We start from the raw sequence: 24,243 nt of genomic DNA on the forward strand, positions 1-24,243 counted from the left end.
AATTTTCAGGAATGGTTACCAGTGAAACAGGAAGGAAATTTTTGACAAAATACTTCTTTTAAAGAAACAAACCTCAAATAATTAATTACTCCTATAATTAATTCCCCCAAGACATAGAAGTGTAGCCATAACAACTTAAGACAAGACAAATGCCTACAGCCGCGCATGCTGGAATTGGTTCGTTTCTCACAAAACACCATATTCATACTAACGTGGGAACATTTCCTTTAGCACGAGGGGAAGGTTGGGCTGTGCATAGAGCTCGGAAGAAAACCATGGCAATATCCACCGTAAGAGTGGAGCAGAGGTGGTAGTACGGCTAGCATAAAATCCCAAGGGTCGAATACGGATCCAGGCAAGAGCAGGTTTCTGCAGTCCCTGGGTGTTGTGTGGGTCTCACCCCTCCTGACACCACCAGTACTGAATTTTTCAAGTAGATGGAGACCACATCCCAAGCAGCGTTGAAAAAAACCCGAGCAGATCCATGCAATGAAGTGAAGATTTCGATACAATAATTAAGGTCATGTACAAACACATATGTGTAATTGAGCGGAAACAGCATGCAGAGTTAAAAAAGAAAAGGCTGCTGTTCTGTGTCTTTCATTCCTCTCTGCATTTGGTGAGGAAGAAAAGAACCCAGCTATTTTAAAATACGGGGTCCACCAGCTGTACAGTCAGATATAATGTCTTTTTCTTGTGCAAAGGTCTAAAAAAGGTGTGTCCTGATTTTTTGGAGGTCTGCAATTTATTGCTACCGAAAGCAATTTTCTCTTTCAAAAGACTCAAAGGCACCAGCAAGAGAGCTAATCCACGGGAAGAACTCCTCCAGCTCTAGCTAAGGAACCGGCTACTAGGATCGGTACAGAAAGTTTTATTTTACAAGCGATGACTAATACAGTCCGGCTTACTCAGCTTCGCTAAAGTGGGATATATGATCAATAACTATGCAAGAGAAGAGAGCGAAAATGATATGAACTACTTGATATAAAGAAAATCCCTGTACATGAATAAAAAACTATAAATGCTCCTGAAAGTATTCAGGATAGAAATGGAAATACTTTTACTGCCTAGAGCCAGAGTGCTCAGGAAGGAAGCACAGCCTTCTCCTGTGGATCCAGCACGACTTCTGTGCTTTGAAACCATGTCCAAAATGCACTCCCTTCCACCTTTCAAGAACAAAAGCAGTTAACAAAATTTTCTTAAAATTCAAGCTTTTCTGTCTACTGTTTTCAAATACAATTAGTTTGTCACAACCTGCCTTAAATCACTTTTTCTTAGCTGACGAAACGCATCTCAACAATGAATGTTAGGAAAAAACAGGCACTTGTTAGAATAGAAAAGAACAGAATAGGGACAATCTTTGATCAGAGATTCATTAAAGTGTTCGTTTATAAAGAGGATAAATAAAATAGCAAAAAACACCTTTTCAAATGTAGCAAACCCCACAATAACGGTGACATTGACCCTTTGAAGAGCTCAGCCTTTACGCTATTTATAACAACAGACCCAAAGAGCCCAATCTGCCTCTGCCGCGGGGAGATATAAATCGCATTTCAAGCCTATAGATTTCCTACCAGGCCTCTGGATAAGGCCCTGCCTCTGTCTATCCAATTTACCAACTTTAACTCACAGTGATATTAAACGCTGGTGACAATTCTTCTCTCCTTGCAATAAGCACTTTTTAAGAACCCTTTATGACCACTGTCCTTACTGTCACCAGCAATCGAGACGACTTAGGTACCTTGAAACAGCTTTTGTCCCACTCACATGGAGAAAACATGCTCACACGACTCCAACCTGACTTTTTTCCCTGGGGTATTTCTTCCCATCCATCTAAAATCTTTTACCTTTCTGACTATTGTCCCTCACAGAGATACAACCACACCAGGATCTCCATCCTCTCTTTTTTACCTAAATCCAAAGAGATGCAAGATACGCGTTCAAATGAAAAATACTTGAGGACTGACGCAACGACGCTTTTTTTGGAAATCCATCTTCAGGACAGGCAGGAAAGCATTATTTCCTCTCGCAGATGTTAGTGACTGCACAGACCTGGAACGTGCAGCAACCTGAGAGCTATTTTGCCGTTCAGATGCATTCAAACTTCAGCCAACCGATGGCAACACAGAGCAGGAGATTCTGGCGGGTGAAACGAGCCTCTAAACACCAGGAGCAGCATTACTGCAATCATTTCAAGTCATATTAAAAGACAGGAAATGCGATAATTTGGAATTCGACGAACATAAGACCTAGAAACCGTGAACACACAACCAGCCTAAGCTTTGAGGGGCCTGTGCGTTGTGCCAGTCCAGTTTAATGAAACCTAAAGAAGAATAAACTCCAAACAAAAGCAAATTGGATTTCTCATTATTCCGATTACTCTAGTTTCACAACAAATGTTGAATATGGAGTACTTGCAATTAGATTTTTCTTCTGGTCAGCAAACACAAATCAGTTTATTGATCTGTTTATACGGCTGGAGGTTTCATTTGCTGCACCATACGCATCTTTGGTTTTATTTCACTCAAGCCTTTTCTTTAGAAGTAGGTAAGACTACATTTTACTGAAGCAGAGTGGAAGGAATTTAGCGATTTTCAAGCCCAGTCCCTGGAGAAATGTATCCACTCTCCAGAAACCTTGCATCAGTTGGCAAAACAGCAGTTTTAACTCAGCAAAACCCCAGGAACCCTCCCGATCAATAGTGCAAGGCAGCAACAGGACTTTGTGTAAGAGCTGAGGAAGGGCGACACTGGCGTGTTTGGGGAACACCAGGAAGGACACGAGTGCAGGACACAAGGTGCGCTCACACAACGGGACCAAAGTGATCTAGAGATTTTGCCCTTCTGCTTCTCTGAGAAGAAACAGAGAATGGCTTAGGAGGAAAATGCTCCCATCCAGTGGCCATGAAACACTGCATCAGCTAAACCCCATCAGATAGCTTTGCCATTCATCTCACAGCTGCAATGACAAACTCCTCTCTTCTGTGGCACAAAAATGCCACAAAAATGAAGAGGAGTCATCAATACTTGTTCATCTTGCACCCCTGCTCCTCTAGGAACTGGTTTCAAATGTAACGCAGTTTGAGTATCGTATCCGTGCCATTCCCTCTGTTTGACTGCGTTGCCCCGGCAGGGAAAGGTACTACAGTAGTCCTGGTGTCTTTCTACACATCTTAAAAAAAGGTAGAACAGCCATCTTCTTTTCAAACTGCGATCAAGACCTCTGTCTGGGACAGGGGGTGCAGCATCCGTTTCACAAACCTCATCTCTCACGAGACAAACGCTGGGTACAACTGGTTTAACACTGGAGACTATTGGCCCTCGTGCTGGAGGACTGAACATCCTCTGGGAAGTAATGTCTGCAACTCCAGAATTTAGCAACGTGGCTAAAAACATGATCCAGCAGAATTAAAAAAAAAAGGGGAAGGGGGAAAGCAGAAGAGCTGCAGTAAGTAAATCTGAATAGCTCAACCCAACCCAGAAATAAGGAGGGTCCCTGCAACAACCACAGAAAACAGCTGTACATCTTTAGTCTCCTGCGCAGGCTCAGCATGAAGGAGGATGTCTTGCCATCACTTTGTTCTCCTTTACCTAATCATCAGGAAGCACAGGTGAAGGCTTACCGGCTCGTGCTTACAGGAGGACAGCTTGAAGGCACTCTCCCCTCTGTTCACCAGGCAGGAGCAGGGCTGCCGGGCTTCTGGCATCAGAAGAGATGAGATGCTGCAAAGCCTAGTGCTGCTCTAAGCTGTAAAAGATCCTTGAATTAAAACAAAACAACCCCCGCCAAAACCACATCCTACCTACTAACTAGCACAAACCTTCAGGCACGCGGAGATCCCCAGGAGACAGGAAAGACTCCTGAACTTTCTCTAGTGACTGTGAGGATATTTGAAACAGAAAAGCAGCGATTAGTAACTCATGATCTTTGAGATGAGCTGCGCAGTCATTCATTTCTCACTTTGATCTTTTGTGCAGAGCTATCCCATTCAACTACTGAATCCAAGAGGTTAAGAGGCCTCTCAGGAAGAGGGGATTGAAGCTGGGCTGTAAAGATGTATATGGACCATTGTATATCCAAAACCTGCAGTTATTGGCAAAACTCCCTCCTCATCAGAGTGCCTGTCCCCTTGCATCCCTCCAGGCCCAGGTGCCACCTTTCAGCACCCTGCACCTTCGTAGATAACCCAGAGGAGGCCCACAGGGTCCCTCTGATGCTTCAACTCCAAAGTCTCACCGTGCTTTCATTGCCCAGTGAAACTGTGAATGAAGTCTGAGATGGCAACCAGGCAACCTTCAGACAGGCCCATTTCTTACAGGTGACCTGCTTGAGCCTCACCACAGGGTTCTCCAAGCTAACAGCAGCTCCTCCCTGGCCATCCAAGAGGTCTCCTCAACTCCACGGGCACAGCACTTGGTGCGCAAGCTTATACACGTGCACTGAAGCTCCTTGACATTTTCCCTAGAGACACAAAGCTGCAGACGGATCTTTTGGTTAGTCCTGGGCAAATAAAAGAAGAGCCAGTCATCTAACTTCCAAGCTTTGCTTTTAGTCTTGACAGTACCCACTGAAGGAAAAATACACTTTGATTTCCCGATTCCTACCCAAGTTACATGCTGTTTTCAGGAGAACTGACAGGAGCTCTAAAGACGATGTTACGGGGAAGGTGATGGACATCCAGAACTGCAAAGGCCTGAATCTCCCTTGCCCATTGGTCTTTACAAAAACATGAAGCACAAAGCATGTTATCACAGCTGCAAAAGATCACTCTTAGGTCAAAAATACGGTATATCCCATTCCCACCGATTCTTAGGATAGGTCTGATCGAGCACTGGAGAAGCCTCAAAGCACCAGGGACGCTGAGAAGCCCTACAGCAGCTCATGGGTTCCTGCCAGGTTCACCTACAGAAAACCATCAGACGGCTACTTTAAAGTTTTACAAGACAAAAAAAGATTTATTGGGAATGAGCCTGCCCCAACAGATAGACTGGGCTGAACAGGTCCACTTGGTCAGAGGGACTTCCTTCATGTCGTGCCCTCATCGCAGTTAACAGCAAAGCTCTGTGCCACAGAAGATGAGCACTCCATTTCTGTTCTTCATTCGCGTTTTGATGCTGCATTCTCCATCGTGCCAGCACGGATGGTTTGGTTTGTGCAGCCAAAGTGAGCCAAATCAGGGAGCTTCTGTTAATTTTTCTGCTGGGGTTTTGAGCCCCCATTCCTTGGCATGATTCACTGGATGGCTGCAGAAGCAGCTACATCGGCCCAAGTGAGCGACTGGCACAGAGTCCAGAATTAGCAGCACTTCAACCAAGTATGAAACCTGTGCTGCAGTCTGTCTTACAGCCTGAACGACAACGGGAGAAACTCCCACGGTGGAGATTTGTAGCTCTGGCCCCTCAGGAATGACAGCTGCCACTTCGAAGGTGTGCCAGTATTTCCTGCAAAACCGTCTCCTGAACTTCTAAGCTGCGTAAAACACGGGGCGCATCGCCGATCTGCGGCTTCAGCCCTGCTAGATTATAAACCTGGGGGAAAGCAGCCTCATTTACAATGCCTCAAAGAGCTCTCAAGTGTGCTGTGTCTCATTCAGATGCAGGCTCTGAGCCTGGAGGAGGAAGAGGAGGAAAAGCAAGAGATCGTCCTCTGAGTGTCACTTAGGTGAGGTGATTGCGTTGAGTGCTAAGCCCTCTGTGATTAAATCCCACCACCACCACCCCTGCTAGTTATTCACATCAGCATAAAAGCTATTGAGGAGCCGGCTGCACCGGCGCGTGGGGAACAAACAGCGCGTTGTTCTCCGGTTTGAACAACCAACCCACCTCTTTCACTTACAGCTGAAGCGAGCACGAACCTGGCGTACGCCGGCAGAGAGCTCCCGACGCGCGCGTCTGAAATAAAACCCTGACCTGTGTTACCAACGTGAGTCTTCTCGTCTAACTAAACCAAACCTAGGTGGGGGTGGGAGCCAGCACTCTGTAAGCAGAGCAGCTTTCAGGGCTGATTTGAGATACCAGAGTCTCTGAATTTTATTCTGCCTGTGCTGGGTGCGCATGCTGCTGTCAAGGGGTGATGTAAACCTGCCCTGCTAACAAGACAACTGTTTTAGGCTGGCTTTTTATTTGTTTTTACCTTAAAATACACAGTGAAGATGTTTCTGATCCATTTTCCTGTTGGACACTACTTCTTTAAAGTACTTCTATTATATTCAGGTTTCTAAGTTCCTTTTTTTGCCCTTAAGTACTTTTTAAAAATCAGATTTCAGAAGATACCAGTAGTTCATCCTCCCCCAGATACACACTCATCCCCCTATGAGGCCAGGCCATGGAGATACCATTCTTCAAGAAGTTGCAAAGACCAGCCCTGACCTGGGAAGGCAGAATTTTTCATATAAAGGAGTTTGCTCTTATATGCATCAGGACGAGCCTCTCCCGCCCTGCAGAACCTACGTGGGATGCAAGGCTTGCAACAGCTGCTTTCCAGCCTACAGACACACCCGGCCATACCACTGCTCAGAACTGCATACGTGTCCCTGTATACGTCTCCGCTCTATGGTCACCGACTGCTGCTCTTTGCAATCCCACTGAAGACATCTGGGCCATTAAAAACCATTACCAAGAAAAACAATCTGGAGACAGATGGCACTCAGGTATCGTGGATATGAACAGCAAAGGCATTTTTTCACAAAAATGACTCAATCTAACATGTATGTATTAGATTAGATGAGGTAGGGCACATCTCTCCATCCTCTCTCATTTTTCAGAGTAGCTGCATTTAAAAATTCAGATGCCTTTGGTGGTAGACAAGTGACATGCTGTTAGTTTTTAAAAATAAATTAATTGAAGGTCCTTAAGTATTCTTTGCATTGCACCTTTCATACATTGACGCGAACGTGTCTAATTTAGGAGGTTTCCACATGACTTCAGAAAACTGAAAGTGTCAAAACCGAAGGAGCAGGTTGGGGGCAGGAACTAAGAGACGCCACGTGGTGAACCAGCCCAGGACTGCATGGAGGCTCCAAGAACAAGAGGTTTGCACAGTCCCGGGCATCGCTCAGCCCACGAGCGGCTGCAAAGAGGTGATCAAAACCAACCAGTTCAAAAGGGCTGGAACAAAAAGTTTCCAATGAAAAGATGTGATGTGCTAAAGTCTGCGCAGGACAGATTCCCAAGCATTCAGCATTAATTTGTTGATGTGGGGAGGAGGAATAAAGGAGGGATGAAAGAGGAAAATACAGCAGTCCTTTAATAATCCACAGCATTATAAGTATGCGCAGCCATCTGGTGCTGTGAACTTCTATAACCCAGCTTTTCGAATGGAAATAGCCAGCCGATTTTCCCCGTACAAGCACCGAGTATTCAGCACGAATCACGCAGTAAAATTACAGCAGCTACAAAACCAATAAACACAAAGCTTTTCTCTACAGCCAGGGACAGCTCTTCCAACAGTAATGCCTAGGGAAATACCTGGCACGTTAAATTGGGGTAACACCACATTTTAGCTTGGATTGCTTCACATCCACCTCTTAAAAATGTGTCAGCAAGTTGCAGTTAGACACAGGGGACATGAACCAGCTTGATGGAGAAATTGGATATTGAGAAAGCTCAGGGTCAAGAGACCTGGACTTGAAAAGAATACAGGGGAAAAGACAAGTTCACCGAGTACAGGCTGCTGGAGACCGCCATCAAAAAAGGCACGCAGGGGAAACAGTCAGAAATTTCCAGAGGTATTGCTATAGCACCAGTTCACAATAGTATTTGCAGTAACTGGGTAGGGAAATACCATTCCCAATCTGTTTGTACCATCTGGGTATCCTGGCATCTTTAGTCCTTTTATTCTCAAAAGGAAAATTCAAAACTGATCTGAATGATGTTCTCTCATTTGGAATTATTATCTTAAGAGATGTACCGGCTGAGAACTGGAACGGAAGCTAATACGCGTTTCTAGGTACCAATTCAAAGTAACGGTTTAAGAAACAGTGGTCCCCGATAGGGAGGAAGAATCTTCCCCAGGGAGGAAGAATATCTTTTATCACGCCGATTAGTGCAGCGGGGGGATGAACAGAGAAGCTTATAACCTTCCGCATACACCCCCCCTCGGCAGGCTTCCAGCTGTCGATGCACAAGCCCTGGGTGCTGACAAGCGAACGAACAAGGGGGAGCAAATCCTAAGACAGTCTCAGTTGTTGGTCTGTCCGTGCCCTGCTCCAAGGCTCCTTTAACCTCCTCAAGCCCAAGCACCAAACGCAGCACGTGGGTGAGGAGCTGAGCTGAAAACATCAGCCGTGCTCAGCCTCCGGCAGAGGAGCAGCCCTGCTGCCTGGCCTGACTTTCCTTCCTTCTTTATTGTCACTCTTTCAATTTTAATCAGAATCCAAGCCAGGCATGGCTCAGAGGAGGGGAAAGGTCCCTTCTGCCATCTGAGCATTTCCTAAAAGCTGATGGTGAGATGTCTAAGCGCTTCCCGAGTGAGGCCAGCATGGCCCAATCTAATGACATTCCCTTTTCTCTCCCAGAAAGCACTGGTTTGGGTGGGCAAGGTGGATATAAACTACTGCCGCTTTGAAAATTTTAAAGTGCACAAAACATCAGGAGACACTAAAAGCAGGTTTGCTTGGTTCATCACAGTTCAGACCTGGGTGACCGGTTTACAGTTGTCTTTCCTGGCATTATTTGGGCAGTTTTTGTTAGAATCCAGAGCAGAACGAGCGTTCTGGATCGCACTCTGCCACTATTATCTTCTCAGCCTCTTTCAGCACCCAAACTATTCAGGGAAGCAGAGAGACATCCTGCTGCACAAAGTATGTCATTGAAACCGCACCAAACTGCGTATACACAAGAAGGAAAAATTAAAGTAGCAAGGACAACTCAAACATCCCTAGCTCACACATACCTCATTCTGCAGCTACAATCTTATACTGGTATGATTTATTTTTTTCCTGTTATATCCCACCCTGTTGTTTCCCACATTTGTCTTTTTTTTCCAAAAAGATCAAGTTTTCAGTTTGCTATGTGGAATCATACTAACTACTGTTGAGCCTGGCCATCTCCCAGTCCCAGAAGGATGTGGAGAAGATCTGGCTGAGGGCTACCAAGATGGCTAGATGTCTGTAGCACATGGCCTACAAGGAGGGGTGGAAGGAGCTGGGCTTGTTCAGTCAGGCAAAGAGAAGTCTAAGGGCAATCTAATAGCAAATTACAGTTATTTGAAAATAGTTACAAGGATTACAGAGCCACACAGCAGGTCCAAACAATACAAGGGGCAACAGGGAGAAGCTGCACTTTGGAAGGTTCATATCAGGAAATACCAGGGAGGGGGGAACTAAAATCACTGGGAGGGTGGTGCAGCCCTGGAAAAGGTCACCAGGGAGGTGGGGGATCTCTGTCCTTGAAGCCTTTCAAGACTCTAGAAGACAAAAGTCTTCCACCATTGACAACAGTCCCATCAAGCCGAATGGGATGAGAGGCCTCCAAAGGTTTCTGAGATTCTCGTGCATCTGGTGTCACCCACTCCTCTTCTCCCTGTCCCCGGCCAGTACCAGCATCCCTCTTCCATGGCAGCAGCACATCCCTGCTCCCTACACACGCCACTGCCCTGGCTCCTTCCCACACACTTAACAGGGTCAAGTGTGCCACGAGTGGTGGGATCATGTGCTGATCAGCTCTCCGGATAAATTCTGGCTGATATTTAATTACCCTTCCTGCAGCAAGGATGTGAATTTAGTTCTCTCCCCCCCTGAGCCACTGACTTTTCTAAACTTCATAGAAACTTCAGGCTTTCGAATTTTCCAAATCTCTCAGATGGACCGGAAACTGACCTTAGAATTTATGTAGTTAATTGTGGGAGACTGAATGACAGATAGCACAGTTCCATAAACTTTGCTTCCTTGGGAAATCAGGGTAAAAACAGGGCTGCAATGGATGTCCTGGGATCATCCAATCCATCCCACGGTCCCCAAAGGATCCGCCGCAGATGCATCATTCCTGACAGATGACTGCCTAACTTGTTCTTCCAGACAGCTTCAGCAATCCTCCGGGTAGATTCTTTTTCAGGAGCAGGAGACACCAGTGTTGCAAAAGGTCTAATATGAATCTTTCTAAGTGCAATTTAAGGCTCTCGTTGGGCAGAATCTGGAAAAGAGATCATTCCTTTTCCTCTTCAAAACAGCTTTCTGCATACTTGCAAACTGCTATGACAACACCTTCTTTAGGCCAAACAGCCAAAAACGTTTCAATCTTCCGGAGACCGTGGGGTTTTTTTTGACTCACGATTGTTTTTGTTGGTCTTCTGTCAAGTCTCTCCGCTTGGCCCGTGGTGTTTTTGAAGTCGGCTGCCCAGAAGTGTCGGAGCTTGGCATGCTGCATCAGCCACCGAATGCAGCGGGATTACACCACACGCAGCCTCTCCTTCTCGTCATACACCCCAGTACGTTTGTCTTTTGCCACAGGTGGGATATCGCTGTCTCACATAATAGTTTGTGACTCATAGGCGGTTCCTCTTCTGAGAGGCCAACACCTCCTAATCTTCTGTTCTTCACCTATTTTTGTGCTCTAACTTACTCAAATTTTTTTTAAAAAATTACACTTGCTATTGAATTGCTCAAATTTGTTAGGGCCATCTGGAATTCAATGCACTTTGCAGCCCTTCCAATTCAAGGTCGTCTGCAAATACAACGAACATATCTCCGCCTCCCTCCCCTGAGTTGGTCAATAAACCCCCAAATACCACCAGATCTTTGACAATTTCTGGAGAACCACGCTCACTACATGTTCTACTTTGTTGATGAGCCACCAGTAAATAAATGGCAACTTTAACACAATCGGTTTGGGGAAATACAAGATCTGGTCCCCACACTTGCCCTGCTTCACCCATGGTAGATTTTGAAAGCGCCGTACAGCAGAATCTGCCTGCTGGCTCCTGTCCCCAGAAAGACTGGAGAACATTATTTTCCTACCTTGTAGGCAAAGAACTTTTGCTCAGCACGAAGGGCAGATGAGGACAAAATAATCTGTAGCAGCAAGTGAGGAAGCATAGTTTTCCTAGTGCCAAACCCCCTCTCCCACAGTATTTCTTGCCCATTGACACAGAAGGTATCGGCTGATGCAGAGGACGTGTGAGGCAACGCTGCTTGCCCAAAGCCAGGGAGAAGAGAAGGCTCCCTGCTTCCAGAAGACAAGGAACACTTCAAATCCCATCTCTCCTTTGCCCGCATATGTGAGTAATTCACCATCTCTGTTAAGTACGGTTATCACACTTACTCATTGGATTTACCCATACTGACTCTTCAGGAGCTCCACGTGCCTGGCACATGCTCAGCGCGGGCGGAAGGTTCCCAAAGCAAGGCTGTCGAGCAATACAGCGCGTTTCCAAACAGGGATTTTTCAGAGACCATGGAACGCTTTCAATTTCGGCTAAAGGGACCTCCAATGTCAGATCCATCCTTGCCAAGCCCCTGTGCCAAACACCGGCGGTACAGGAACTCCTACAAATTCTGGAAGATGAGTATCACAGGATCCCAGACTGGTTTGGGTTGGAAGGGACCTCACAGCCCACCCAGTGCCACCCCCCTGCCATGGGCAGGGACACCCTCCACTAGCCCAGGGTGCCCAAAGCCCCATCCAACCTGGCCTTGAACACTGCCAGGGAGCCAGGGGCAGCCACAGCTTCTCTGGGCACCCTGTGCCAGGGCCTCAGCACCCTCACAGGGAAGGATTTCTGCCTCACATCCCATCTCCATCTCCCCTCCTGCAGCTTCAGGCCATTCCCCTTGGCCTGTCACTCCCTGCCCTTGTCACCAGCCCCTCTCCAGCTTTCCTGGAGCCCCTTTAGGTATTGGAAGGCCACAATTAGGTCTCCCTGGAGCTTTCTCTTCTCCAGGCTGAACAACCCCAACTCTCTCAGCCTGAGGTCTCCATAGCAGAGGTGCTCCAGCCCTCTGAGCATCAATATGCCATGAAATGATTTTATATTCTCATCCAAGAGCCAAGCTAGTTTTCCTTCATTTTTCAAAATCAGCCTTTTGAGCAAAAAGGTGGCTTAAGAATGTCACCAAGAATTCCTGAAGCTTGGAAAGCTAAAAGGAAAGAGAAAAAAAAAAGGGGGGGGGGGGAGGACTTTAAGGGATAAGAACTGTAAGTCAGGCATTCTTATCACTGTCTGATATAACAGTATATAAAGTCTTTTGAGTCATCCCAGCTATAATGAAAAACCTTTCTTATGTCTGAGCTACACAACCATTCTTAAAACGATCAGACTGTGAAAGAATCCCTTAGAAATTATTCTTCAGACACAGACAAAAGGTAGGAAACATGCAAATAGTTTCCTTCTCAGTTCAATTCTACCTTTTGTTAGGTACAAAATCAAACTCTTCAGGTAATCACTCAAAGTGCCTGAAATACTGGGTGTATTTGATATGTAGGGTGTATCGTGCTGATGGAAGTTCACGAGCTATAGTCACACAGCCCAGGCATACGTCCACACCAGCAGCTAGGCGTACGCCACACTAACAGCGGGTATCTCCTAACAGCCACCACCAGAACGTTCTGCCTCTCCTCCGCTTGTCCGCATGGCTCCCATTTCACCAATCAACGCTAATCTGGCCTATTAGTAAAAGCTCAGTTTTCGGGAAAATCCATAAAAACATCCACTTAAATAACAAACGTATTGGAAAACACATCTGGGATTTCTATCTTAGCACTCACTCGGGGCAGCGGGAGGGCGAAGCAGCGGGGTGGTGAGAACAGAGAGAGAAGAGCCGGCCCTGAAGCTCACGCTCCAGAACAGGGAGCTCGGAGGCACTGCTCTTGGCTTGAGCCTCCTCTTCCAGCTCAAAACAACTAACCCAGTTCCCCCGTGCCTACCAGCCTGAAAGCTTCAATTGCAATCTTGTCAGATTTAGGGATTTCGGGGATTAGGGAAAGAGACTACCAAGAAAAACTCTGGGCTTAGGAAGCATCTTTTTAGCCATCCAACTCGGTACCAACAGAAGCTACTCAAAACAGGTTTTGCAGCTGAAAAGAGATTTTAACTATCTGAAATCAAAATTTTTACTTCCTACCTATGCCATGTATGCTGGTTAACTCCTCCTTTGTCTCATCCCAGGGCAGGAGCACACTGCAACTGCTAGGGAAGTCCCAAATTCTGGTCAGATGAAATCTGAGCCAACTTTCAACAGCAAATTGTTCCAAATATATCAGGTCCAACTGCCTCTCTCCAAGGCCACAAAGTGATTTGCAACAAGGTGTGTGCTCACAGACCTTCTTTGCTCAGTTTTGATTAATTAAAACTAACTTTTAACCTGCAGCAGGGGACAGCAGCTGGAACTACGGCCAGGTGCCAGCTCTTCAAAACCTCAAAGCCTGGTGCTCAGTCTGGGGACTCCAATGGGAGCTAGGAACATGCTGTGGTTCTCTCCAGAGTGCCACACTTTTACAGCACCCACCTGAAACCTCACTTTAAAAACATTTCACACGTGTCAGTCAGGGCTCCCTGTGCCTCTGGAGTCACACTGCTGTTCTAGTTTTTTATTTCCATATGATCTTCTGGAGCCATACCACCCTCAGGTCTTCGGCAGACCAGGTCTAGCAAATCCAGCTGAAGCGGTTCAAGATGCTACCCTCACCCTTGGACTTGCTGTGATCAACTCCCACACGTGTCACACCAACGACAGACCAAGACGAGTGCTTGCACCCAGCTCAAGCCCTCCCTCCAGGAGCAGCTGAGCTTCAAACACAGATTTGCCCAGAAGCACAGGCTCCCGCCCCGCAGCGTAGATCTCCAACAAAGCGGAGGAGAGGACAGCTGCCGTATTTAGAAAGCAAAGGTAGGAAATCAGCCAAAGGTAAAAGAGGTAACCGGCTAGCCCAGTGTCAGGGAAGGGTAAAGGAGTCGAAGACATCAATGGCAGCTGACAGTTTAAATCCTTTCTGTTAATAATGTATATTCTGCACAGAGGCAGCTTAATATTCTTTTCCTACCCTAGTGATGTCCCTTTATCCCTACATCCCCAATTCTGCAGAAATACTATTCCACCATTAACAGGATTTTATAGGGTGCAGAGATGCAGGAATGAAAGCATAATACGTCAAATCACAGTGTCATCGCAAGTCCTTTTCCCTCGGACCCGGCTCCTGCCTTCCTCCATCCTTACAATAATTACATGTTGTATGTGGTGTGACACTTCCCCAAACCCACACACTCACCCAAACTCTTAACTAAAATGCTCAGCTGCTGCCCTTCATCCTGCCTTGAACCTGCAGGCACTACTGGTACAGAGAGCAGCTCCAGGGACAAGGGGGATGAAATCATTGGGAAAAGTCACATCCCTCTTCTCCGTGGAGATTCACTGCACGCTTTTCTTGTTTCTTGGGGCTTCGAGGCTTAGACAGAGTTTCCTCCCTGGTCTCCTCTGCTCACCACACCAAAATAAATCCAAGCATTGCAACACAAACAAGCCACCGCGGTGAAGCACGTGGTGTCTCCACCTCATCGTTTCACCAGATGCTTCCAGCCACAGTAAGTGCAGACCCAAACGAAGCAAAGACCCAGCCAAACTCACCTGCCACAAGCCACCAGCTCAGCAAATTCACTGACCTGATGTCACGCACAATTCTGTGAAACAGAAAACTCTTAACGGGGTGTCGCAGACTGTAGCTGTGTGGAAATCAAAGATGTACGCAAAGAAAGACCATCCCTATCCTTGGGATTTGGAGTTAGCTTCGCTGCTAAGAGTTGCAACATAACTTGCAGTACATAGTAAAAACGCGAAAGGAATGATTTTGAGAAAGGTGCTTGCAACACACCAATTCCGTTGAAGGAAACAACCTTCAAAAAAACCTTCAAGAAGCAGCCAAAGCAAAGGGGATTGATTTTTAAACGCATGCATTGGTTTCAAAGCCCTTTTACTGGAAAAGGTGTTTCTTTACCTGTAAATAAAGTGTTTTCCAATACAACACACTAAAGTTTTGCAGGAGCGTGGGTGCTGATACGCGCAGGAGGGTTGGAGGATTTTCCAGTTTTTAACTGAATTTATTGTGTTTAGAGAGCCTAAGATGTCCGCTCCCGCAGCGGGAGAGCTCTGGACAAACACTTCAGCTCCCAGACACGTATGGAGCAACGCAAATCCCCCCATACTCACACCCACCAAGCAGGTGCATTAAAAGGAAAGAAAGAGCAGAAGCCAAGAGAAGTACCTTTATACGGCTGGCTTCGGTGTTTTGTGCTGGGCTAGGAGAGGACTTTCATCCTGTTCAAGTGTTTCAGCTCTTCAAAGCGGAGCATAGTGCCCTTTTCAACGGAGAGCCATCTGACTGCATCTCGCCAACACTCTTGTTGCTCTACTTAAAAATCATCGCGTTCTCACAGCCGTATGAAATGCAAAAGCACATTCCTCTGTAAATTGGTTTGGGGTTTGTTTTTGGTTTTTTCATTTTTTCCAGGCAAAGGGCTCAGCAATTTTTACAAAAAACCTATTCTTCCTTAAATGGGGAAAAAAAAAAAAATCTGTAATTTTTAGAAAAAAATGCATGCATTTCTCTAATGGCAGGACTATTGTAAAACGTTACTAACATCTAATGTGGCTCACAGGAAAAAAACAGAGCAGTTGCTGTAAGTAAAAAAACTTTTTCTTGCCCCAAGAAGGCTAAAATGCTGCCCCAGAGATGTATGATCATGCAAAAAAGTCCCACAATCATGATTTAAAACCTGCCCCGTGCCTGTTTTCCTTGTTATGCTGCATTTCCACAGAACTTGGGATGCTCAAACTCCAGGGAGAAGACTGAAAAACTGACCATCCTGCTGGTTTGAAAAAAATATTCTCTCTTCTGTCAGGAAGATCAGAGGCCAAGGTGATGACTGCGCCTTGCAAAAACTTCTAATGGTTCAAAAAAACTGACTGGCACAGCTGGGGAGGGCAACTCCATCGGTCAGCAAGCGAGGGATCCCGGATCCTCCCGGGCACTGAGCCGACGGAGAACTTCCAGAAGAAGGTGGTGGCTTTGCAAGAAGCTCCTCTGTATCAAGAAGATACAGGACTTTATTTTTATTTCATATTTTTTAATAGAGGAGATGAAGGACCAATGGGAACATTAGAGGGCAGTGGTGCTCTCTGTTCCTGGCAGGGTTTTTTTTTTTAATCTGCTTTGAATGTTTTCCAGAAGACATACTCTAGTCCAAACTCGGGGAAGTTAGGCTGCCTTACTGCCCATCTTAAACAGGGGAGGTACCAGGAGGAAATCACCAGAGGGAAATTTTTCCCCCTTTCAAGGCAGTTGCTACCCTATAACTGATTTAATTAGCATACAACATATTACAGAAAACTTTATGATATATAACAAAGCTACAGTTATGAACTGCAGGAAAAAACCTGGGCAAATTTCTGGGGCAAATAAAGCATAAAACATAAAATAAAGCTAATATACTACGAAACACTTGATTTTTTTCTGAATTGGTATTCCCTTCCAAACTGGTTATGCTTTTTGTCATCAAAACAACAAAAGATAGATACATTTATTATTTTTTTTTAATTACATAGGCATATCTAATTAATTCTTAGTGACCAGAAGTGCAAACACGCAGGAGCCATTCCAGGACTGGCAGCCAGACTGTTGAGGATCACACCTACTGCAGCATCAATGCAAAACTTACTGTTCTTTAAAAAGCCACATCCAAAAGTTGAGAATGTTTGTTTGAAAACTCTCCTGCAAAGTGATAGACAGTGCGGAGAGACATGCTCTGTGATATGCCAAGTATAACTTTTTCCTCTCCTACAGGAAATTAGTTTCTACACTAAAATAGAAGTATGCAAAATAAAAAATTGGGTCTTTTTTTTTTTTCTTTCCTGCTGATCTCTGCCACTACACATTTCCACCTGCAGCTGTTATAGGAAGGAGGTCACCAAGAAGGTTACCGACCTTATTCTTTTTATTGCTTGTGCCTTTTTTTTGGTATAAGATTTAATTTGTTAGAAAATCTGACCATAGTCATAACACAATCACTGATCAGTCCCTTTGGAGTGGGACAGGGGATTCAGTAACCAGTTCCTACCCGAGTCAGAAGAAGCCCGTGTCTGAGCTCTACCCCATCCTCTCTCAGAAAGCTGCATAAATGCGGGAAATTAAGATTAAAAGTTGACAAGACTGTCATTTGTCTCCTCCATCACGCATCGCGAGGGATTTGAGTGGTTACAAGTCCCCCGCAGCCTTTTAACCAGCCTCCACAATGAGGACAATTACAAGAACACTTTGGAAACGCTCTGCAGAGGTACCGACGTACTTGGGGTAAGGACTCCTCCTGTAAGCATGCATCAGCTGGTTTGAAATTGCTTTTTCCTATTTTTATCTTGCTATCTGTCAGGTAGCAACTAACAGCACAGACAGACAGTTTTGTTTGCTAACGCACTACCAGCACTCTTCGCTCTTCCTGCTTCTGCTATCGCCTGCAGGCAGGGAAAACTGGGGAGAAGGTGTTTCATTTCTTTACTTACATGGACCGTGTCAGTTATTACGGGAACACCATTCACGTTACTCCACTCATTTTCTAGTACAGTAACTTGTTTTTCATGTAATTAAGTGTATTCTTCCAGCCTGAATCTATCCATAGCAGTATTTGCAGAGTTTACTCAATATCTGCATTTAACTCGGTGCTTTCAATGCCAAGCTAGGGCAGGTGATCGTTAAGAGACTGAACGCTCAAGAAGAGAAATAGAAAATGCTATGCACATACAAATTCTGCACATTAAGCCTCTCCTTTCGTTTGCTCTGAAGCCATTTGTACTGCAAATCTCTCTTCAGCATTCAATTTTTTAGTATTTGCTTCTTGGTTGCTTTTGACCAAGATTTGGAGGAGTTGTTGATGTGCAGGAGGGCAAGACTGCCATCCAGAAGAACCTCAACTAGCTGGGATCAAACTGCAACTGCCAGTGCTGTCAGATGAGGATGACACCACACCAGATATCTCAGAGATGCTCAGTGAAAAGGCAAGCGGTGACAGTCAAGCTGCAACCGGGTAAATTCCATCTGGATGTAAAGAAAAAACAGTTCCCATGAGACTGGGACAGCCCCAGGACAAGAGCCCAGACAGGTGGTGGCATCTCCATCCTTGGAAACTTCCAAGGCTCGAGTGCCCAAGATGTGAAGCAATCTCATCTAGCTTTACACTTAGCCCTGCTCTGAACAGGGGTTTGGACCAGAGACTTTCGGAGGTCACCTTCTGCCTAAATCTTCCTGTAATTTTAAGTTCAGTGGTATGGACTGCATCACTGTACTGCAGGAAGCCAGACCAACCCTTTGTTGATGCTGTCTCAACTGGAGCTCGCCAGTTTGTTGCAAAATAAAAAGCAGAACCAATTCATGAAGGCCAATTTCTTCATAAAGTTATCACAAATAATGGCATACAGATTTAGAAATAGGTGCTCTTTGACTTGACATAACTTCGAAAGGTGCCATCACTACAAAAGTACTATAAAATTGTTACTTACATTACTTTTATGTGCATCTGAGTTATTTTTCCATATTGTGACCACCTGAAGCCTATGTATATGAACAAGTCTCATCTTGTTGGTTACCCTAGGAAGCTGCCATCCATTGCAGGGACAGTCTAACAGACCACAGCTGTCCCTTTCAGCATTACTATCTTTGCTAACAACCAGGAGAACCTAGGTTGCGAAGGAGCCCAGGCAGAAAGCGTAGGTAACCCAAATAAAGAGATGAAGGAGAAGAAATCTGGGTGGACGCAGCCAAGGAAACAAGCCTTACAAAAAACGTGCAGCAGAGATCTGCATGTGTGAGAACAGAGCAAGAATGTACTTGTCAAGTCAGGAGAAAGGGATGCTGCAAAGGTTCAGACTTAAAATGAGAGCCTGGCTGAAGGGTTTGCTGTTTAGATAGAAAAGGCTGGTTTTTAAATTAAGAATGAGCAAGACTTAAAAAATAGATTTTGATGAAGATCTACAAGAATCCTCGATCCTAAACATGTCCCCCATGCGAAGGACTCTCATGTTTCTGAAACTATGGGTTTATATTCTGTGTGAAGTCAGTGTGGGAAAGGCACCACAGGCTCACGGCATCAGAAGGAACCGCTTAAACACACAGGCACAGCGCTTTAGCAGCCATCCCCAAAATTGCTATCACCCTTCCACATCTGACAGCAGAAGCAACAGAGAAGACAGCACCTTGGGACGTTGTTGGGAATGCAAAGAAAGAAAGTAAGCAGAATTCTAAACGGCAACAGGAACTAGCAAGGGGAGCTGTCAAAGAATGAAGCCATCGTATTAAGGACGCCAGGGAGCAAGGCAGCCAGGCAGGATGACTAGATAGGTTCTGTGTTCATGCTTCAAATCCGAATGAGTCACCGAACAGAGGAGGGCAGAGTCACAAGCAGAATGCAATTCACACCACATTTTCCTTTATAGATGTATAATGTCAAGACACACTCATTTCTCCCAAGGAAAAAAAAAACCACAAACCCACAAACCAACATTTCTGCAGAAGAAGGGGAAGTTAAACTAATTTCAACATCTGCAAAATGCACTTTTTATTACCACTTAGTCTGTACACGTTGCCTGCTTTTTCACCTACCTACAGGGGAACTCCAGCACCACGTCGTAATTAAAGAGTTCAAGAACATTTCCATTTAATAGAAAATGTTTGCCCTCCTCACTTTTTACATGTCTAGCCTTTCCAAAGGAGTATTTTACAGCAAGTAAAATTAGCCCGTGGGAGTTGACAAGCCTTGAGATTGATTTGGGATTCTCAAACTCCATTGAAACAATGCTGCCTCCAAACCAGAAGTCAAAACCACACGAGACGTGCGGTACCTGCTCCATCGCTGTCCGGTAGGACCGCTGAACACCCCCAGCACACAGGCAGGCGCCCCAAATGCTGCACGCACAACCTCGGAGCACCATCTGCTCTGCAGGCTGGCTATTACTCAGCTCAATAACTCTTGGGAATGGCTGAAGCCCCCAGCTGAGGGATGAAACGAGAGCAGGAAAGACTAGCACCTCTAACAGGACTGAAGGTTACGGGATGGAAGAGCTAGCTAGTCCAGTGTGGTGTCTCCAACATCAGCTGACAGTAGATACAGAGGGAGAGCCCAAGAAAACAGTCCCTATGTTGCGATTAACACCCCCCCCCCCCCCATACTCTCAAGCCTCAAAATTTGTGGTTTAGGGCCATCTTTACCCATACTTAGGACTTTTTAGTATCATTCTCTCCATTGATTTATCTTCCATGAATTCATTCAGTTGCTCTTTTAACTCAGGCAAACTTCTAAGGTCCACAGCAGCCTGCATCCAGGAGGTCCACAGCCCTCATTTTCCCCATCTGAAGAACTCTGTATCATCAGCGACTGCACAGCTTCATTAGTGAACTTTGTCCTGATCGCTTTTGGGCAGAAGGGAACAGATCCTTCAAACGTCACTGGTTTTCCCTTCTCCATGGAACTGACCACATAGTTCAGCTCTGGGCTTATCTTCAGCAAATCGCTGATCCATGCAAAGGCCGCTATTGTATCACAGCTCCAAAGTTCCTTCAAGAGCCTTTGGTGAGGAACTTTAATAAACACCACTGGAAAATCTAAGGAAGCCACATAAAACCAGATCATCTCTCCACATGGCAGCTAAGTCCCTTGCAGAGCTCCTGCAGACCTGCAATGCCCAAACTCCTTCATATATCAAACACGTCTCTCCTTACGTCACGTCGATCAATGTATCCGCCAGCACCATTATTCCGAACAAGCTTTTTGGTTTTAAACTGGCACCCACCGACCTCACCCATGGTGAACATACCACAAAAAGCTGATTCTGGTTTATGAATAGGAAAGCAGACCCCAAGGGGAAACGATTTGCCCAGATCAGATATCAAAACCAGAACAATCCCTAGCTCAATTTCCCAATTTATCCACAACATGTATTATCTTCCATTTCTTCCAGCAAGTTTCCCAGGTGTGTAATGCAACATGAAAGTATCAGTATTCAAGAGAAGGACAAGCTTTGAAACAGAAGCAGAGCAAGCCTGCCTTAGCAGGGTAACGATGGTCTGATGTTCCTTTCTACGCTTTCAAATTCAAAGGAAACTGTGAATGGAATTCCAGCTTTATTCCTCAGACAACTTTTTAAGCTACAGAGAGATGCCCAGAAATCAGTTTTATCCCCAAGATTTCAATTAAAATATTGCCAAATTTTCTTATTAGTGAGTTCTAACAAAACAAGTGAAAGAGAATGACTTTGTAGCAGGCTACATCAAATGCAGTCTCGTAATCCTTACTCAGAGATGCTCAGAAAAAAAGCATGCCAAGTTACAAAGCCAGCTTTTCTTGATTCCTCACCCTACCCATTACTCCAAGCAGTTCAGAAAGTACAGAAGGAGATAGACGAGATAATCAGAGCAGTGATGTCAGCAGTACCTGAATAAGCTATTATGGGCGACCTCTCCTATTGATCTGCTAATAGGCTCTTCAAACAGACCTCACACTCCAGAACAGGAGAGCGGCGGTAAGAGGGTCCCAGTCAGAAAGCAATTACATTAGCTGGACACGAGCTCGCTTGTTTTTTTGGAGCTACTTCTCAGGTCAGCGTGCATCTTGGCTTTTATTCCTCTCTCAGTACAGCTTTGTTCTCTCTGAGCAGGTTTTGAGGCCAGACCTTTCAAAAAGTGAGACTCGGCACCGATTCCCGGCAAACTCGCGGCACGGCTGCTGCGTGACATGGTACAGCAACGCAGTTCGGAAGATGGCTCCCTGCTTCCCTGCTGAAATCTGTCTCAGCTGCGCTGCTCAAGCTGTCAGCTCTGGGCACTTTACTTTGCAGGCTTCTTTTAACATTTCCTCTTCCATTTCACAGCTCCAAAATTCACGTTACAGAGCAGAAAAGCAGTTGTTTCCCTGAAATCTCTGCTTCTGCATCTATCAGAGACAGAGTTCTGCAACGCAGTCCAGTATTCTGCTCATTCTTCCTCCAAATAAACCAGGACATACGGCTCCTGCCATTTCCATCAGTCTGACAACCTTACCGACAGCCTCGTTTCTGACATCTTCCCACTTCTTCCAGTGTAATACAAAAAAAAAAAAGAGCAATTTTCTCTGAACATGAGAAATTTGGAAGCATTTAAAAGCCCAGAAGATGGTTTTAAGGAAGCTGGCAAGGTTGTGGGAAACATGCCAGACACCTCTAAATCTCTGGCTCGCTTTGTTTTCACCTAGAATTTCCTCACAAAGTGGGCAGCCCGTTACCGCATCTCCTGCCAATACCTGACTACAGTCACACACACCTGCAATTTAGGGGTATAGGCTTAATTACACCGGTAAATTAAAGCATCCATTTTCCCTGGCTCTGGAAGAACAGAAAACATCTGGTCAAAACATACAGGGTTTTGGCCAACCTATATTTGCTTTTTTTCAGGGAGAACTGCACTCAACATTCAAGCAGAGATGGATGATAGGCATGGCACAGCAAGGACACCTGCAACAATAACACTAATTTCTAATATTAATTGGCTTTTGATCAGGAGTATCAAGACGATATTGTTTCTTCAGAAGGGCAAGTAGCACCTTCAGGGCCTACCATCATTTATAGAAAATTCAGACTGCCTGTCCTCCCGTGGGACCAGTTCAAGTTTGTCCAGATCAAACATCAGCCAATTTATCATGCAGCCACTCACTACCACCTGTATCATGCCTCAACTTTGTTCTTAACAGCTCAACAGCTCAGTATCATCATCATCATTTATCGGGTGTCAAACCTGTATCCCACCACTTGCTTCTAAGACTCCAGAATTACCAGATTTCACAATAATGGGCAGAACCGGTCCCGGATAGCATGCTAAACTTCATTTTAAAAGTCTGCAAAAAGGTTAAAAAAAACAAGTGACAAAGTTGAATGACAGTCACAAAATTCAATGTCACTAAACACAAGCTCACGCACTGGGGGGTGTAGTCGTTAAGAGGGAATGCACCAAAATGTGCAAATTATGCACCATGACATCCCCAAATTAGCTATTAACACTCAGGAAAACTCTTGGAGTCACAGCGGATCACTCTCTACATCATCAGCCAAATGCTCAGGAGCGTCAAAGAAACAAACAGAGTACGGGGAGGAAGCAGTGAGTAACCGAGACCTTTCTACACCACGGCACAAAGCCACGGTGCTCACGTCATCACCCCACCTCAAAGCTTACGAGTAGCCCAGAGAAGGGTAACAGCAAAAATCAGATCTGTGGAATATATTCCCTAGGAGACACTAGACACAGATGGACCTTCAGCATCAAAAAAAGAAGGAATCTAAAGAAGTATAAAGATAACTGACAGGTGGGCAGGGAAAAGTTACTCACTAGTTTCTCGAGCAAAGGGAATTAATGAGATGTACATAGAAAAATACCAGTTAAATGAGCAGAGGCAAATAAAAACTAAGAGAAGGGAATTCCTTTTCCATGTGTTTTTTTTTAAATAAACTACGGAGCTCGTTATCACAGCATGTTACAGAGGCTAAGAACAAAAACAGCTCCCCAATGGGAAGAAGCAGATTCAGAGTCAATGGTCTCACTGACCTTCTGGCACCTTGAGGCATGAGCCCAACACAGAACTGGGGAATAAAACAAAAAAGGAAGAACTTTTACAGAAAAAAAATCCCACCCACTACACCGTATCTACTACCACTGGTAAGGTAAACCAGGTAACAAGGGGCTTTGCCTTTCAGTGGACCCCAAAGATGCTACACACAGCTGGTAATTAATCTCTTTCTGCCTTAGGATAACCCGTTTGCATTCTTAAAACTCCGCAACTGGTTAAGAAATCATGTTAGTGCGGCAAATTAACAAAAGAAGCAAAGGCTGCCAAAGTCAGCCGAAGCTCAGAGTTCAAGGAAGCAGTTGATAGAATACTTCTGGCAAGAAACTAACCGAGTACTGTGGTTTCTAAAGGGAGTAACACACTTGGTCCAGAAAGTGCCAAATTTGGGAGTTTACACCTCCGCAGGTTTGGGTCTCCTCGGTGCACCAGGAGACCTTCTGAGGAGCACTCACGGGAAGAATAAAAAGATTCACAAAGTTGTCAAATCTGGGCTCTCCTCGGTGGCCTCCTGTGTGCAGATGCCAATATTCCTCAGCTTCATTTAACTTGGATATTCTGACTATTAACACAAGCTGGCCTGACAGCTTTACAGTATAAAGACTTACTGACACCTCTGGAAACCCTTCAGAGAATGATTTTTTTGTTTTGTTTTAAACACAATCCTAAAGCAGCTTAATATAT

At 45.2% G+C, this 24,243-nt stretch overlaps 1 protein-coding gene across 2 annotated transcripts in view; it reads right to left on the bottom strand.

Moving 5' to 3' along the window:
• The window catches only part of PSKH1 (protein serine kinase H1), a 37,286-nt gene that overhangs the window by 8,214 nt on the left and 4,829 nt on the right, over window positions 1-24,243 (bottom strand). The gene's annotated exons all lie outside the window — the stretch shown is intronic.

This window comes from Balearica regulorum, chromosome 13 (assembly GCF_011004875.1).
Source record: "Balearica regulorum gibbericeps isolate bBalReg1 chromosome 13, bBalReg1.pri, whole genome shotgun sequence".
Classification (NCBI taxonomy): Eukaryota; Metazoa; Chordata; class Aves; order Gruiformes; family Gruidae; genus Balearica; species Balearica regulorum.